The sequence below is a fragment of the Hypanus sabinus genome, chromosome 19, assembly GCF_030144855.1.
Source record: "Hypanus sabinus isolate sHypSab1 chromosome 19, sHypSab1.hap1, whole genome shotgun sequence".
Lineage (NCBI taxonomy): Eukaryota > Metazoa > Chordata > Chondrichthyes > Myliobatiformes > Dasyatidae > Hypanus > Hypanus sabinus.
This window is the reverse complement of record NC_082724.1, coordinates 46,125,103-46,141,402: the sequence shown is the minus strand read 5'-3', so window position 1 is coordinate 46,141,402 and position 16,300 is coordinate 46,125,103.

The following is a 16,300-nucleotide window of genomic DNA, read 5'->3' as shown; positions in this document are numbered from 1 at the left end:
CTGCATACCCGTATCAGAGTTAAACAGAACTATAAGGTATAGTGTTAAGGTAAGAGGAAAGAGATTCATCGGGGATATGAGGGGGAAGAGATCCATCGAGATTTGAGTAGACCTTTTTCATGCAGAGAGTGGTAAGTGGAGCATTCTGCCTGAGAGAATGCTAAAGCTTGATCACTGAGAACAGTTCACAAGTGACCAGATGAAATTGAATTGCTTCATCCTGGAAGGCTATGGGCTAAGTGTTGAAGAATGGGATTAATATCGAAGGACAGCATGAATGAGTCAGGCTATATTGCCTCCTTCTGTACTGTATGATTCTACCATGAATCAAATATGATTTCCCTTCACAAAACCACACTGACTGCTTAGTCCATTTAATATACTTCCAGTACGTACACTATGACTATCACAGAGACAACAGGTTAGAATCAGAATCAAAGTCACTGGCAAGTTTCGTGAAATTTGTTAACTTTGCAGCAGCAGTACAATGCAAGACCTTATGAACATACAAAAAAAAACTGAATTACAGTAATCATATATATGCATTGTAAATAGTTAAGTTAAAATAAGTAGTGCAAAAACTGAAATGGAAGAAGTATTGAGGTAATGTTTATGGGTCCAATGTCCATTTAGAAATCGAATGGCAGAGGGGAAGAAGTTGTTCCTGAGTGACTAACGGTGTGCCTTCAGGCTCCTGTACCTTCTTCCTGATGCTAACAATGAGAAGAGGGCATGTCCTGTGTGGTGAGGGTCCTTAATGATGGACAATAGTTTACTGTTCTCTTTTCCCCTTCCTCCATGAACAGTGGTGCTGAATTTGCTCTGCTCCAATTTCAAAAGCCATTCCAAAATAGATAGGTTTGAAAGATGTTCATTAATGCATTCACTAATTCTGTAGCTGTCATTCTTAAAATTCAATGATGTAAATCATTGTGTCCTTGTGATTAACTACCTTCAGTCCAAACTGCTTCCTCAATGTGTTTTATAAATTAATGCTAATTTACTCTTTCCTAGTGTCACTAGATCCTTGGGTCTCCAGTATTTCTGGCCATACTTTTGTGTCTTCTAGCAAGAAAAGATGAAAAATATTTAACTTTATTGCCTTTTCTTTAATTCATTATAAATTCTTCTGTTCTAGCAGACCCATCTTTGTCCTTGCTTTTCCATTCCTTATAAAAGACCTCCAGAAGTTCTTGTAGATCTTTTTTTGTGCTTCTCACCAATGTACTCACATCTTCCACCTTTCCTTCCTTGCTGAGATTCTTGTTTTGTCTTTGCAGGAGTTCTGTTTACAAATTTTGTCTCCTAGGCTTACAAAGGTGAAATAAAGTTGGTTCAATTCAGCTGGGAGTTTTTAAAATGCTTGTCTCAGTATGGAAGCTATCATAAACTTTAATCTGATTCACTAACGTCCTCCAAGGTAGAAAGTCGCACACAATCTGGCCACCCCAAAGTAATATGTGTGCTTTTATTGCCTCCTTCAGTTCAGGAATAATTAGGAATGGATAGTAAATGAAAAAAAAGATCTTCACAATGTATTTATTTTAAATTCCAGTTTTCTTAAAACTTATTCAGCTAGTAACCAATCCATTAGCATGTCCATTCAACAGATAACCCCTTTTATGCAGGAAACTGAATCTACCACAGGATGGAGACTGTAGTCAAGGAAGGAGGTTAATGTTTCCTCATTATGGCGGATTTGATACTTAGTCCAATAAGAGAAAGACATATCTTACAATGCGTTCATTGTCAGACAAGGGATTCATACTGTGGGCAAGTTGAGCAAAATAACAAATCGTGCTTCAAACAAAACTGCTTCTTATGACTTAACATTAGTTCAGAAACAAATCTTGATATTGTGAAAGTATTTGGAAATGTTGTCAAGAAAGTGAAGCCATGGTTAGTTAACGCTGGGAAGCATAATGTATGAGGGAAGAAGAGTCAACCTAGGGAAATAGAATGTGGGAGTTCAGGCAAAAGACGAAGAAGGCAGCAGAGCATTGGGACCATCTATTAGTTCCTGTATGTTGCCTGCATTGTGATGTAAGCCACTTCACTGAGAACCAGAATAAATTTCTCCACTGTTTTGACACCAGTGCACTTTCCACCCACATTTTACTTGCAAATAGATTTAGCTAGGAGTTAACAATTCTGTAATCATCACATAGATTTCACCCTAAGTGCTGCCAAGATCACTCTATTGTGAACCCCTAGCACCGTCTGCTATTCCTGCAGTTTAATAATTTCACCGACCCCAGTCCAACTGGGCTTCTAGAAAAGCAGCAAAGTATTTCCCACTAAAATAGAAGATGCCAAAATTAATAGCATCTGATGCCAGGAAAACAAACTGCTGGTCAGGAGTTTTTTTTTTAAATAGAACTCTGACACTTTTTTTCTGTCAGATCTGCTGCCAATTTCTAGTATTTATGGTGTGCCTGTATCCTTGAAGGTAATTAATTGGTAATTAAAATATCTCTTTGGTGTGAAGCAGATGATCATTGGAATAGATCGCTCAATGGAATGATTAGTCATAGAATTTGGCATTGTATATTTCTCTGTGTTCTTATGCATCATCGAGTTTGTTCTCCAGAAGTCTTATCCTTGAAAGCCCAATTTTTATATAACATTCACCATTGACTTGCAATTTCCTACTGATGTTCCTCTAATATCAGAGATGATTGATGATATTTATGTAACTATTCAAGTCCAATCTATAACACTGAATTTACAAACAAGGGTGGGATTTTAATCCCTCAATATATAGCTAATGTACCAAGACCAAAATAAATTCATGCAGATTGATGCAAAGCTCCCAGCCACCCTAAAATGTATTATTATTTACAAATCAGAAATGCCAACTTATTTTACTGAGTAAATGAAGAACATGAGAACATGAACTTCTTCAAATCTGGCTGATAACATCCTCAGGAAAAATATAAAGATCAATACAATGTGATGACAAGAATCTTTGCTGAGCAAACCATTGGAATATTGAAGAGGGAGTTGAAAACATAAGAGGATATCCATGAGTTTACCATAGTACCACTGTCACAATGTGGAGTCTTTGTGTAGCAAGATGTTACTTGCCTATCTAAAGAGATCTGAAAGTGAAAGAAGGTCATATATAAATAAAGGGAAATCAAAAGGAGGCAAAAAAAACTCTTGTATGGACTGTTGCCTCATGGAAATTCCTTCTATACCTTTCTGTATATTGGGAAGTTGTGTTCTAATTTTATAAAACTAGGGTTAAGCCACATTTGGAGAATTATATGCAATTTTGGTTGTTGCTTTTAGGAAGAATGTGGAGGTGCACAGAAGAGGCTCACCAGAATGTTGCTTGGATTAGTGAATATTAACCAGACGGATTGATTTCAGAGGCTGCCGGGCACAGGATAGTATATAAAATAATAAAAGGCATACACTGATAGTCAAGTCTTTTTTCCTAGAATGAATGTGTTAAATACTGGAGAGAATAAATTAAAGGTAAGAGGAGGCATCTTAAAGGGAATTTTTTTAAATATATTTATTTTTTATTAAATTTTTAAGAGAATTACATAAAATAAATAGAATAATAAAGTAATGAAAATTAATATTAGCCCTCCCCCTCCCCTTAACCCTTCCCAGCTTAACATCCCTGTCTAAAAAAGAAGAAGAAAAGGAAAAAAAAAGAAGAAAAAAAGGATTCCCTGGATATCGGAGGATCCCCACATGCTCCATGGAGTTCAAAATGACTTTAGTATATATCTTTTTTTTCCCCTAAATAACTAATAATTTTATTTTCAAAGAACCTATATATTTAGTCCTATCTTTTGTAGATAGGGGTGCCAAATTCTCAAAAAATATATCATATTAATTTCTTAGGTTATAAGTAATTTTTTCAAGAGGAATACAACTATATATTTTGTTATTCCAGCGGTCCATAGTTAAGTATGAATCTGATTTCCAAGTAACTGGAATAGTTTTTTTGGCTACTGCCAATGCAATTTTTATAAATGTTTACTGATATTTATTCAATTTAGGTTTCGGTATTATCCCTCCAATATCGCCTAAGAAAAATAATATTGGGTTATGTGGAAACTGTATTCCAACAATTTGTTCCAGTAAAAGTCTTAGATTTATCCAAAAAGGTTGAATTTAAAAAACAAGACCAAGTAGAGTATAAAAAAGTTCTGATTTCTTGAATACATCGGAAACATTGGTCAGATAAATTTGGGTTTAATCTATTTATTTTTTGTGGTATAATATATAATTGATGTAAAAAATTGTATTGTACTAATCTAAGTCGAACATTTATTGTATTTGTCATACTATCAAGACATAGTCTTGACCAATTTTTTCCATCAATTTTAATATTCAAATCAGTTTCCCATTTTTGTCTTGACTTATGAATTCCTGGTTTAATTGTCTGTTTTTGTATCAAATTATACATACAAGATGTAAATTTTTTTATTTTTCCTTTTTGAATTAAAGTTTCTATTTCATTAGATTTTGGCATTAATATTGTTTGACCCAGTTTATCTCTTAAATAGGCCTTTAATTGAAAATAACAGAAAAGAGTGTTATTTGATACTTTATATTTATTCTTTAATTAATCAAACAACATCAATATACCTCCTTCAAAACAGTCACCTACATATCTGATCCCTTTTTGAAACCAGTTATGATTATCCATTGTAAAAGGAGTAAGTCTACTTTGTATTAGGGTTCTCTTTGCTAATAAAGATTTCTTTATTTCATCATCCACATTTACCTTATTCCATAAATTGATCAAATGCTTTAATATAAGAGATTCTTTCTTTTCCTGTATCCATTTGGATTCCCATTTATATATAAAATCTTCTGCTATATTTTCTCCTAACTTATCTAGCTCTATTCTAATCCATGCCAGTTTTTCTTCATCAAAAAAAGATGCAATAAATCTAAGTTGATTTGCTTTGTAATAATTCTTAAAATTTGGGAGTCAAATTTACATGTCAATTTTTCCAACAATATTCTTGACATCTTACCTTTCCAAAGAAACTTCCTCACGCATTTATTCAACTCTTGAAAAAACTTCTGGGGCAGTTGTATTGGTAATGTTTGGAATAAATATTGTAATCTAGGAAATATATTCAATTTTACAGCATTAACTCTACCTACTAATGTTATTGGTAACATCATCCATTTATCAAGATCTTCTTGAATTCTTTTCAATAATGGCAAATAATTTAATTTATAAAAATTCTTTATATCATTATCGACTCTTATACCTAAATATTTTATACCATTTGTCGGCCATCTAAATTGAGTTACTAATATTGGCTATAATCTCCTTTAGTAAGGGGTAAAATTTCGCTTTTATCCCAGTTTACTTTATACCCTGATATTTTCCCATATTCTTCCATTCTAAAAGATAATTTATGCAACAATTGCAATGGATTTGTTAAATAAATCAGAACATCATCAGCAAATAAATTAATCTTATATTCCTCCTGGTTAACTCTGAAGCCCACAATATCTGGATCAGTTCTAATTAATTCAGCTAATGGTTCTATCGCCAATACAAATAGGGCAGGTGATAATTGACAGTCTTGTCTAGTTGACCTTGTTAACTGGAATGATGTTGAAATTTGACCATTTGTCACTACTTTAGCTTTGGGACTACTATTTAAGGTTTTAATCCATATTATAAAAGATTTTCCTAACCCATATTTTTCCAATACCTTAAATAAAAAATCCCATTCCAATCTATCAAATGCTTTTTCTGCATCCAAAGCAACTGCCACACTCATTTCCTCCTTCTTCTGTGCCAGATGAATTATGCTAAGTAACCGAATTACATTATCTGCCAATTGTCTATTTTTAATAAAGCCTGTTTGATCCATATGTATTAATTTTGGTAAATATTTAGATAACCTATTTGATAACATTTTTGCTATTATTTTATAATCCGTATTCAACAAAGAGATGGGTCTATATGATGTTGGTTTTAAAGGATCTCTATCTTTTTTTGGCAATACTATTAGGATCGCTGTCAAAAAAGATTGTGGAAGTTTATGTGTTCTTTCAGCTTGATATATTAACTCCATAAAGGGAGGAATTAATAAATCTTTAATTATTTTATAAAATTCAAGTGGAAAAACCGTCTCTCCTGGAGATTTATTACTCTGAAGTGATCCTAAAGCTTCTTCAACCTCTTTTAATGTAAAGGGCATATCTAATCCTTTTTGTTCTTCCAAATTCAATTTTGGAAGAGTTATTTATGATTAAAAAAATTTCTATTTCAGCAATCTCATTTTGTGATTCTGATTGATATAATTTGGAGTAAAATTTTTTAAAGTTTTCGTTAATTTCTAAAGTTTTATAAGTAATTTTATTTGCACTTGTTCTGATTGCATTTATTGTTTTGGAAGCCTGCTCTGTTTTCAACTGCCAAGCAAGAATCTAATATGATCTTTCACCTAATTCATAATATCTCTGTTTAGTTCTCATAATTACTTTTTCTGTTCGATATGTCTGAAGTGTATTATATTGTAACTTCTTATTGACAAGTTGTCTTTGTTTTTCTTCAGTCATATATCTTTGGTATTCTTTTTCTAATTTTGTAATCTCTTTTTCTAATTGATCTATTTCAACCATATATTCTACTTATTATCTGAACCCTCAAATATGCTTTCATCACATCCCATAATATAAGTTTATCATCAACTGAATATGAGTTTGTATCCAAAAAAATTGGATCTATTTTTTCATAAAATCACAAAAATCTTGATGTTTTAATAAAATTGATTTACATCTCCATCTGTAAATCAGTTCCTCCTTATCCATCATTATCATTGTCATTATCAAAGGGGAATGATCTGACAATATTCTCACTTTATATTCCACACTTTTCACTCTATCCTGAATATTCATTGATAATAGGAAAAAATCAATCCTTGAATAAGTTTTATGTCTATTTGAATAAAATGAATAATCTCTTTCTCTTGGATTAATTCTTCTCCATATATCAATCAAATTTAAGTCTTTCATCAATGATAAAGTTAGCTTTATTACTTTTGATTTTGTAACAGCCTTAGTTGACCTATCTAGAACTGGGTCTAAACAAATTTAAAATCTCCACCTATTAATCTTTTATCATGTGTGTCAGCCAAATTCAAAAAAGCTTCTTATATGAATGTTGCATCATTTTCATTTGGTGCATAAATGTTCATAAGAGTCCATAATTCCAAAAAGATTTGACAATGTATAATCACATATCTCCCCACAGAATTAATTAGTACATTTTGTATTTTAATTGGTGTTTTATTTACCAAAATTGCAACTCCCCTCGACTTTGAATTAAATGAAGCTACAATAACACTTTCAACCCAATCTCTCTTTAATTTCTGATGTTCTGTCTCTGTTAAATGTGTTTCCTGCAAAAAAGCTATATCTCCTTTCATTTTCTTAATATATGTTAAAACTCTTTTCCTTTGCACAGATTCATTAAGCCCATTAACATTAAAACTTAAAAAATGAGTAAATTATTCATTCATAATATCTTGGGGAATCTCTTTAAAATTCTCCATGTTGCTATGTGTCTCTCCACCCCCCCCCCAATTATCCAGGCAAAAAAAGAAAAATAGAAGAAAGATAGATAGTAAATAAAAAATAACAAAATACTCCCCCCACTAATGTTGTGAATGAATAGAAATACACCATTACCCCCCTCCATTTTATGGGTCATGGCAATTGCCATGATTACACACATGAATCCCGCAGCAATTGATCAGAAGCTCCTCCAGCTCCCCGTAAGAAATATATATATATATATATAAGTGAAGAAGAAAAAAATATAATACCTCTACTCCCAATTAATATTTCTCAATTTTTTTAATCTTGTTCCCCTTCTATCATATACTTAAAGTATAATTGTATATTCTTCTACTCGTAAATGTCCATCAAATCCGATCCCTATCTCAGTCTTCATCTTTAATCCATTTCATTTCTATAATTCTTTACCACATCTCATGAATATTAGGAAGTTCTTGTACAAACTCCTCCACTTTCTGATTATCAGTAAAAAATCTTCTTTCTTCTTCATCCAAAAAATTATCAGTGTTGCTGAGTAGCTCAATATAAATTTATAACCCTTTTCCCATAAGATTTTTTTCACTGTATTAAATTCCTTCCGCCTCTTCAAAAGGTCGTAACTTATATCAGTATAGAAAAGAACTGTTTTCCCTTCTATCATCAATGGCCCATTTCTCTTTCTGGCACCTTGAGCAGCTGCCTTCAAGATCTTTTCTTTATTTTGATATCTTAAACATTTTATCAAGATTGATCATGAGTTTTGATCTTGTTGGGGCTTTGGTCTTAAAGCTCTATGAACCCTTTCGATTTCAATTAACTGACTTCCCTTTTCCATTTCCAAGATTTCCGGGATCCATTCTTGAAAGAACTTTATTGAATCTTCTCCCTCTATACCTTCTTTAAGACAACAATCTTAATATTGTTCCATCTGCTGAAATTTTCAAGCACATCTACTTTTTCCAACAACCGTTTTCTTTCTGATGTCCAGGCAAGGATATTATCTTCCATCTTATCCATTCTTTCAGTGTTGTCTCCCATTTTTTCTTCCAACTTTTTAACTTTCTTATCCATTTTCTTTTGTTTTTCCACCTGCTTATCAAGTGCAATCTTCACATTTCTAATATCTGTTTTTATTACTGTTAATTCATGCATTATTTGTATCAGGGCTTTTCTTATGTCTCCAGAAAGTTTTCCACCTTCAATTTCCTCCTGTTCTTGTTCTTCTTCATTTATTTCTTCATCTGTGTTTTCCAGAGAGTCTGATTCTACTTCCGGTTCACTTTCATTCTCACTTCTAGTGCAGTTGGAACTTGTAGTTCTGTTTGTACCTGTTTGTGCATAGTCGTTTCTTCATGCATGCGCAGCTCCCACTGTTTCTTCTGAGAGACCGTTGATATTGCCGCAGCCTCCTGCCCTGCACCATCGGAGGCGACATGTACTTCGCCAGGAAGAGATCCAACTTGAGTACAAGGCTCCACCAAAACAGCCGGGCCTCCTTCCCCGCCAACTTGCGCTGTCTTCAAAGCAGTAATTCTCTTCTGTTTCTGTTTAGGAGGCATATCTGAAGATAGTCCTGAAACGTTTATAAGTAGTTTCTAGAAGGGAAATTTTTGACAGAAGAGAAATGATGGAACTCTGCCGGGGAAGGTGGTGGAAGCATCTACATTTGCAATGTTTAAGAGGCATTTAGACAGGCATATGAGTAGACGGGGAATGGAGAGATATAGACCATTAGATTTGAATGGCAAAATGTTCACCACAGACATGGTGAACTGATGGGCCTATGGGCCTATTCCTGTGTTGCACATTTCCATGTTTTACTGATTGCACATTTGTACAATACCACATAGTTGCCTCCACATTTCTATCCATTCCTCTCCTAAAGCAGCCAGTTAAATCTATACTTGCACTGGTCCTTTCAGCAATTCAGTAAACAACGAGGGTCATTGTAATCACCCAGTCTCATCTTCTCCATGGGAATTCTGTACAGTAGAAACTTATATTTTTCTTACGTATTTCTGGATTCCTGTGACGGGTCAGCCATTGTCCTAAAACTCCTCTAAGAGTAGTTACCTTTCCCCTGAACTGCCTGCCATCAAGATTTGTGAAGAGTCCCTTGTCTCTGAGTTTGACGAATGAACATTCAATAATGTCCTTGACTTTGAATGTCTCTGCCTCCGAGACATCTCACACTTGTCTCTTCTCTTGGCGGTTTTATTACTTCGCTGTGCAGATCTCTGTGTCAATTTTATGATGGTCAGATCATGTGTTTCTCTAATTGAAATTTCTGTCTCAGTATGCAATACTTGTTTCACTGTGCAAACAGACACCTGAACAGCCAGTAAAGTCACTCAATGACTCTCAAAGAATGCTCTCAGAAGGCCTCTTTGTGTATCTAAAAGTCAGAATCAGGTTTAATATCACTGGCATATGTCGTGAGATTTATTATTATGCAGCAGGAGTACATTGCAACACATACAATTAAAAAGTGTGAATTACAATAAGAAAATATATATTTAATACATTAATATAATATATTATACTACTTATTTAATTTAACTTTTTAATATGAGTAGTGTAAAAACAAAAAAGAAAGTAATGAGGAAGTGTCCATTCAGAAATCTAATAGCAGAGGGGAAAAAGCTTTCCTGAATTGTTGAGTGAGTGTGTGCCTTCAGGCTCCTGATCCCCCTCTCTCAGGGTAACAATGAGAACAAGGTATAACCTGGGTGATGGGGATCTTTAATGATGGATGCCACCTTTTTGAAGCATTGCATTGCTCCTGATTGCTGGGGAAGCTATGCTTATGAAGGAGCTGGCTGAGTTTACAATTTTTGTTGCTTATTTCACTCCTGTGCAGCACTCTCCCCCAATATCAGACGGTAATGCAGCCAATCAGAATGCTCTCCATGGTACATCTATTGAAATTTGTGAGTGTCTTTGGTGACATACCAAATCTCCTCAAACTCTTAATGAAATATAGCCGCTGTCATGCCTCCTTGTAACTGCATTGATAAGTTGGGTCCAGGATAGATTCTCAGAGAAGCTGACACCCCAGAATTTGAAATACTCAGCTTTCCACTTCTGATCCCTTGATGAGGACTAGAGTGTGTTCTTTTGTTTTATCCTTTCTGCGGTCTACAATCAATATTTTGGTCTTACTGATGTTCATTGCAAGGTTTTTGCTGTGATACCATTCAACTAACTGATCTATTTCGCTCCTATTTGCCCTCTTGTCACCATCTGGAAGTCCTCCAACAAGTGTTGTTTGCAAATTTAGAGATGGAATTTGTGCTGTGCCTAGCCATACAGTTGTGGGTGTAGAGAGAGTAGAGCAGAGGGCTAAGCACACATCCATGAGGTGCACTAGTGTTGATTATCAGCAATGTGGAGATGTTATTTCTGATCCACACATACTGAGATCTTCCAGTGAGGATGTCAAGGATCCAGTTGCATTAGTAGGTACAGAGGCCAAAGTTTTAGAGCTCTTTGATCAGAACTGTAGGAATGATTGTGTTAAACACTGAGCTATAGCTAAGAAACAATAGCCTGACCTACGTATTAGTCCAGGTGATCCAAGGTGAAGTGCCAATCAAGTTGCATCCACTGTAGACCTATTGTGGCAATAGGCAAAATGCAATGGGTCCAGATTCTTGCTTAGGCAGGAGTTGCTTCTAGCCATAACCAACCTCTCAAAGCATTTCATCATTGTAAATGTAGTGCTGCAGAATGATAGTCATTAAGCCAGGTCGCCCTGCACTTCTTGGGCACTGGTATGATTGCTGCCCTTTGGAAGCAAGTGGGAACTTCTGACTGTAGCAATAAGAGATTGAAAATGTCTTTGAACACACCCACCAGCTGGTTGTCACAGGTTTTCAGAGCCCTACCAAGTACTTCATCAGGGCCTGTCGCCTTGCAAGGGTTCACCCTCTTGAAAGAGGTTTTGATGTCGGACTGCAAGACAGAGACCACAGGGTCACTGAATGCTATGGGTACCTAACAGCTGTAGTTCCATTCTCCCTTTCAAATTGAGCATAAGAAGCATTGTGCTCATCTGGGAGTGAAGCATCACAGCTATTCATGATGCTAGGTTTTGCTTTGTAGGAAGTAATGGCTTGCAGACCTGGCCAGCGTTGACATCTATCCAATTACGCCTCTAACACAATTGGAATTGTTCTTTTGCTCTTGGCATGGCCTTCCATAAGTCGTACTTGGCCTTCTTGTATAGTCCTGGATCAACTTGACATCTCAGATCGGGTGCAGGTTATTCTTGAGAGGGAGGGCAAGAATCCAGATGTTGTAGTTCATGTAGGGACCAATGACGTGGGTAGGTTGAGTGAGGGGGTCCTGTGTAGGGAGTTCAGGGAGTTAGGTGCGAAGCTGAAGAGCAGGACCTCCAGGGTAACAATCTCAGGATTGCTACCTGTGCCACGTGCGAGTGAGGCAAGGAACAGAAGGATTATACAGATTAATATGTGGCTGAAAGGATGGTGCAGGAGGGAGGGCTTCAGGCTTGTAGATAATTGGGCTTTGTTCCAGGGAAGGTGGGATCTGTTCCAAAGGGACGGTTTACACCTGAACTGGAGCGGTACTAACATTCTTGCAGGGAAGCTTGCTAGTGCTTCTTGGGGGGGTTTAAACTAAATATGCAGGGGGCAGGGATCCAGAATGTGAGGGAGGATAGCAAGAGGAAGAATAAAGGACAGGTGGGGACTACACGGTTCCGGAATATTAAGTGTGTAGTAGAGGAAGGTGGGGCGGAACAAGTGATAAGGAGGACTCATGTACAGAGGGATGGTCTGATGGAACATGGAGTCAAATGTGTTGAAAGAATAAGTAAATTTAGGAAGGACAACAAAATCCTAGGGGTGTATAGCCTGATGGGAGTTTGGGAAGCTGGGTTAAGCACAATAGGCAGTGATTCAGACAGAGAGAGGAGAAATGGGTTAAAAATTCTATATCTGAATGCACGAAGTATCAGAAATAGGGCGGATGAGCTTGAAGCCCAGGTGCGAATGGGTAACTATGATGTTGTTGGGATAATGGAGACATGGCTGCAGGGAGATCAGACCTGGGAAATGAATGTACAAGGGTATACGTGCTATCGTAGGGACAGAAATGTGGGCAGAGGGGGTGGGGTGGCCCTGTTGGTGAGGAATGAGATTCAGTCCTTTGCAAGGGGAGACATAGGGTCAGGAGAAGTAAAATCTGTGTGGATAGAACTGAGGAACAGTAAGGGCAAAAGGACCCAAATGGGTGTTGTCTACAGGCCACCAAACAGTAGCATGGATATTGGGTGCAAGTTGAATAGGGAGTTAACATTGGCATATAGCAAAGGTAATGTCGCAGTAGTTATGGGGGATTTCAACATGCAGTTGAACTGGGAGAATCAGGTTGGTGCTGGGCCACAGGATAGGGAGTTTGTAGAGTGCCTATGGGATGCATTCTTGGAACAGCTTGTACGAGAGCTGACCAGGGACAAGACTATTCTGGATTTAGTGTTATGTAATGAACAGGATTTGATAAGCGATCTTGCAGTAATTAGGAGGTAGTGATCATAATATGATAAGTTTTTATCTGCAATTTGAGAAGGATAAGGGCAGCTTGGAGGTGTCAGTGTTGCAGATGAACAGGGGAAACTAAGGAGCCATGAGGGAGGAGCTGGCCAAAGTTGACTGGACGGATAGCCTAGCAGAAAAGACAGTGGGACAGCAATGGCAGGTATTCTTGGGAATAATGCACAAGGTGCGAAATCAGTTCATCCCCCAGAGAAGGAAGGATTCAAAGGGTGGAAAGGGGCCACAGTGGTTGACAAAGGAAGTCAGAGATTGCATAGCATTAAAAAAAAGGAAATATGATAGAGCTAAGGTATGTGGGAGGACAGATGATTGGGAAGTTTTTAAGGAACAACAGAACTTAACTAAAAAGACAATACGGGGAGAAAAAAATGAGGTACGAACGCAAGCTAGCCAGGAATATAAAGGAAGATAGCAAAAGCTTTTTTAGGTATGTGAAGAGAAAGAAGATAGCTAAGAACAATGTTGGGCCCTTAAAGAATGAATTGGGTGAAATTATTATGGGAAACAGAGAAATGGCAGAAGAATTTAATGAGTACTTTAGATCTGTCTTCACTAAGGGAGACACAAGCAATCTCCCAGATGTATGGATGGGCCAAGGACATAGGGTAACAGAGGAAATGAAACAGATTGACATTCAGAAGGAAATGGTGATGAGAAGACTGATGGGACTGAAGGCTGACAATTCCTCAGGTCCAGATGGTCTGCACACTAGGGTACTAAAGGAGGTGGCCCTGAAAATTGCGAATGCATTGGTAATCATTTTCCAATGTTCCTCAGATTCAGGATCAGTTCCTGAGGATTGGAGAATGGCTAATGTTATCCCACTTTTTAAGAAAGGAGGAAGGGAGAAAACAGAGAACTATCAACCTGTCAGCCTGACATCGGTGGTGGGGAAGATGCTAGAGTCCATTATTAAGGATGAAATAGTGGCATATATAGATAGCAGTGATAAGATTGGGCCGAGCCAGCATGGATTTACCAAGGGTAAATCATGCTTGACTAATCTGTTGGAGTTTTTCTAGGATGTAACCAGGAAGTTAGATGGGGGAGATCCAGTGGATGTAGTGTACCTGGATTTTCAGAAGGCATTTGATAAGGTCCCACATATTTGATTGGTGGGTAAAATCAGAGCTCAGGGCATTGGGGGGAAGACATTGACATGGATAGAAAACTAGTTGGCAGATAGAAAGCAAAGGGTAGCGGTGAATGGGTGTTTCTCGGAATGGCAGGTGGTGACTAGTGGGGTGCTACAGGGCTCAGTATTGGGACCACAGCTGTTTACCATTTACATTAACGATTTGGATGAAGGCATAAAAAATAACATCAGCAAATTTGTTGATGATACTAAGCTGGGTGGCAGTGTGACGTGATGAGGATGTTAGGAGAATTCAGGGTGACTTGGATAGGCTGGGTGAATGGGCAGATACTTGGCAGATGACGTTTAATGTGAATAAGTGTGAGGTTATCCACTTTGGGAGTAAGAACAGGAAGGCAGATTATTATCTGAATGGTGTAGAGTTGGGTAAGGGAGAAATACAAAGAGATCTCGGAGTCCTTGTTCTTCAGTCACTGAAGGTGAATGAGCAAGTGCAGCAGGCAGTGAAGAAGGCTAATGGAATGTTGGCCTTTATTACAAAGGGAATTGAGTACAAGAGCAGGGAAATCCTCTTGCATTTGTACAGAGCCCTGGTGAGACCACACCTGGAGTATTGTGTACAGTTTTGGTCTCCAGGGTTCAGGAAGGACATCCTGGCTGTAGAGGAAGTGCAGCATAGATTCATGAGGTTAATTCCTGGGATGTCCGGACTGTCCTACGCAGAAAGGTTAGAGAGACTGGGCTTGTACACACTGGAATTAAGGAGATTGAGAGGGGATCTGATTGAAACATATAAGACTATTAAGGGATTGGACAAGATAGAGGCAGGAAATATGTTCCAGATGCTGGAAGAGTCCAGTACCAGAGGGCATGGTTTGAGAATAAGGGGTAGGTCATTTAGGACAGAGTTAAGGAAGAACTTCTTCTCCCAGAGAGTTGTGGGGGTTTGGAATGCACTGCCTGAGATGGTAGTGGAGGCCAATTCTCTGGATGCTTTCAAGAAGGAGCTAGATAGTTATCTTATGGATAGGGGAATCAAGGGATATGGGGACAAAGCAGGAACAGGGTATTGATAGTAATTGATCAGCCATAATCTCAAAATGGTGGTGCAGGCTCGAAGGGCCAAATGGCACCTATTGTCTATTGTCTATAAAGCAACAGATCCAGCTCTCAGCGGGCTACACATCATCTGGTCCATCCATTGGTTTTGATTCAGGTATGTACTGTGTATTTTCATAGGCACACGCTCATCCGCACAGGTTTTTGCTTGTTAATATTACCCATTTTAATTGAAAACCCATCTATTTCTTCTGCTTATGTTTATACATGCCACACTTAGAGATCGTATCCCATATGGCTCTGGAGTACAATATCCCTTCGAAGTTTTCACTGTGATCTCATGTACACCAGGTAACATTTGTAGATCATGGCACCATATTCTCACCAACATCTCACATATCCTCCTCCCAGCCGTCAGCAGCCATTTTCATTTCACATAACACTATTCCATATATTGCCCCCAGAACCTCAGCGATCTCATTCACCCTTAGGAATGCTTCCTCATTTTCCACAGAAAGTGGCATATTCTCCTCATATCTTTTGAGCTTGCTACATATAATATTTAAGAAGCATCAAGGTGTGCCCTTGTTCTGCTAAGCACTGGAAAACTGGATAAATCTAGATGGATACTTAATGATGGGCATGAGTGTGGTGGGACAAAGGGCCTGATGTTATGGTAATATACTCTTTAATTAGAGGAAACCCACTAATCCTTTCTGAAATCTTTTATGTTTCAGTGAGATCAATTTTACTCAGTTTCATCTACAGGGCAATGCTCATAAACCTGAAAACAATCCAATGCATCCTTGTGTAACTATGGAGACCAAACCTACACATAGCACCCATTGCGTGGTTTCAGCAAAACTCTCCATAGGCTGCTACATGTCCTCTTTAGACTAGTTATATTTTATTTCTAAATTTAATTAATGGTGACACCTATAGTGGAGGTGTGAGATAATGAGCAACCCCACTCTTATCACATTTGTTAAGTATCTTGTTTAGTTTAATTGCA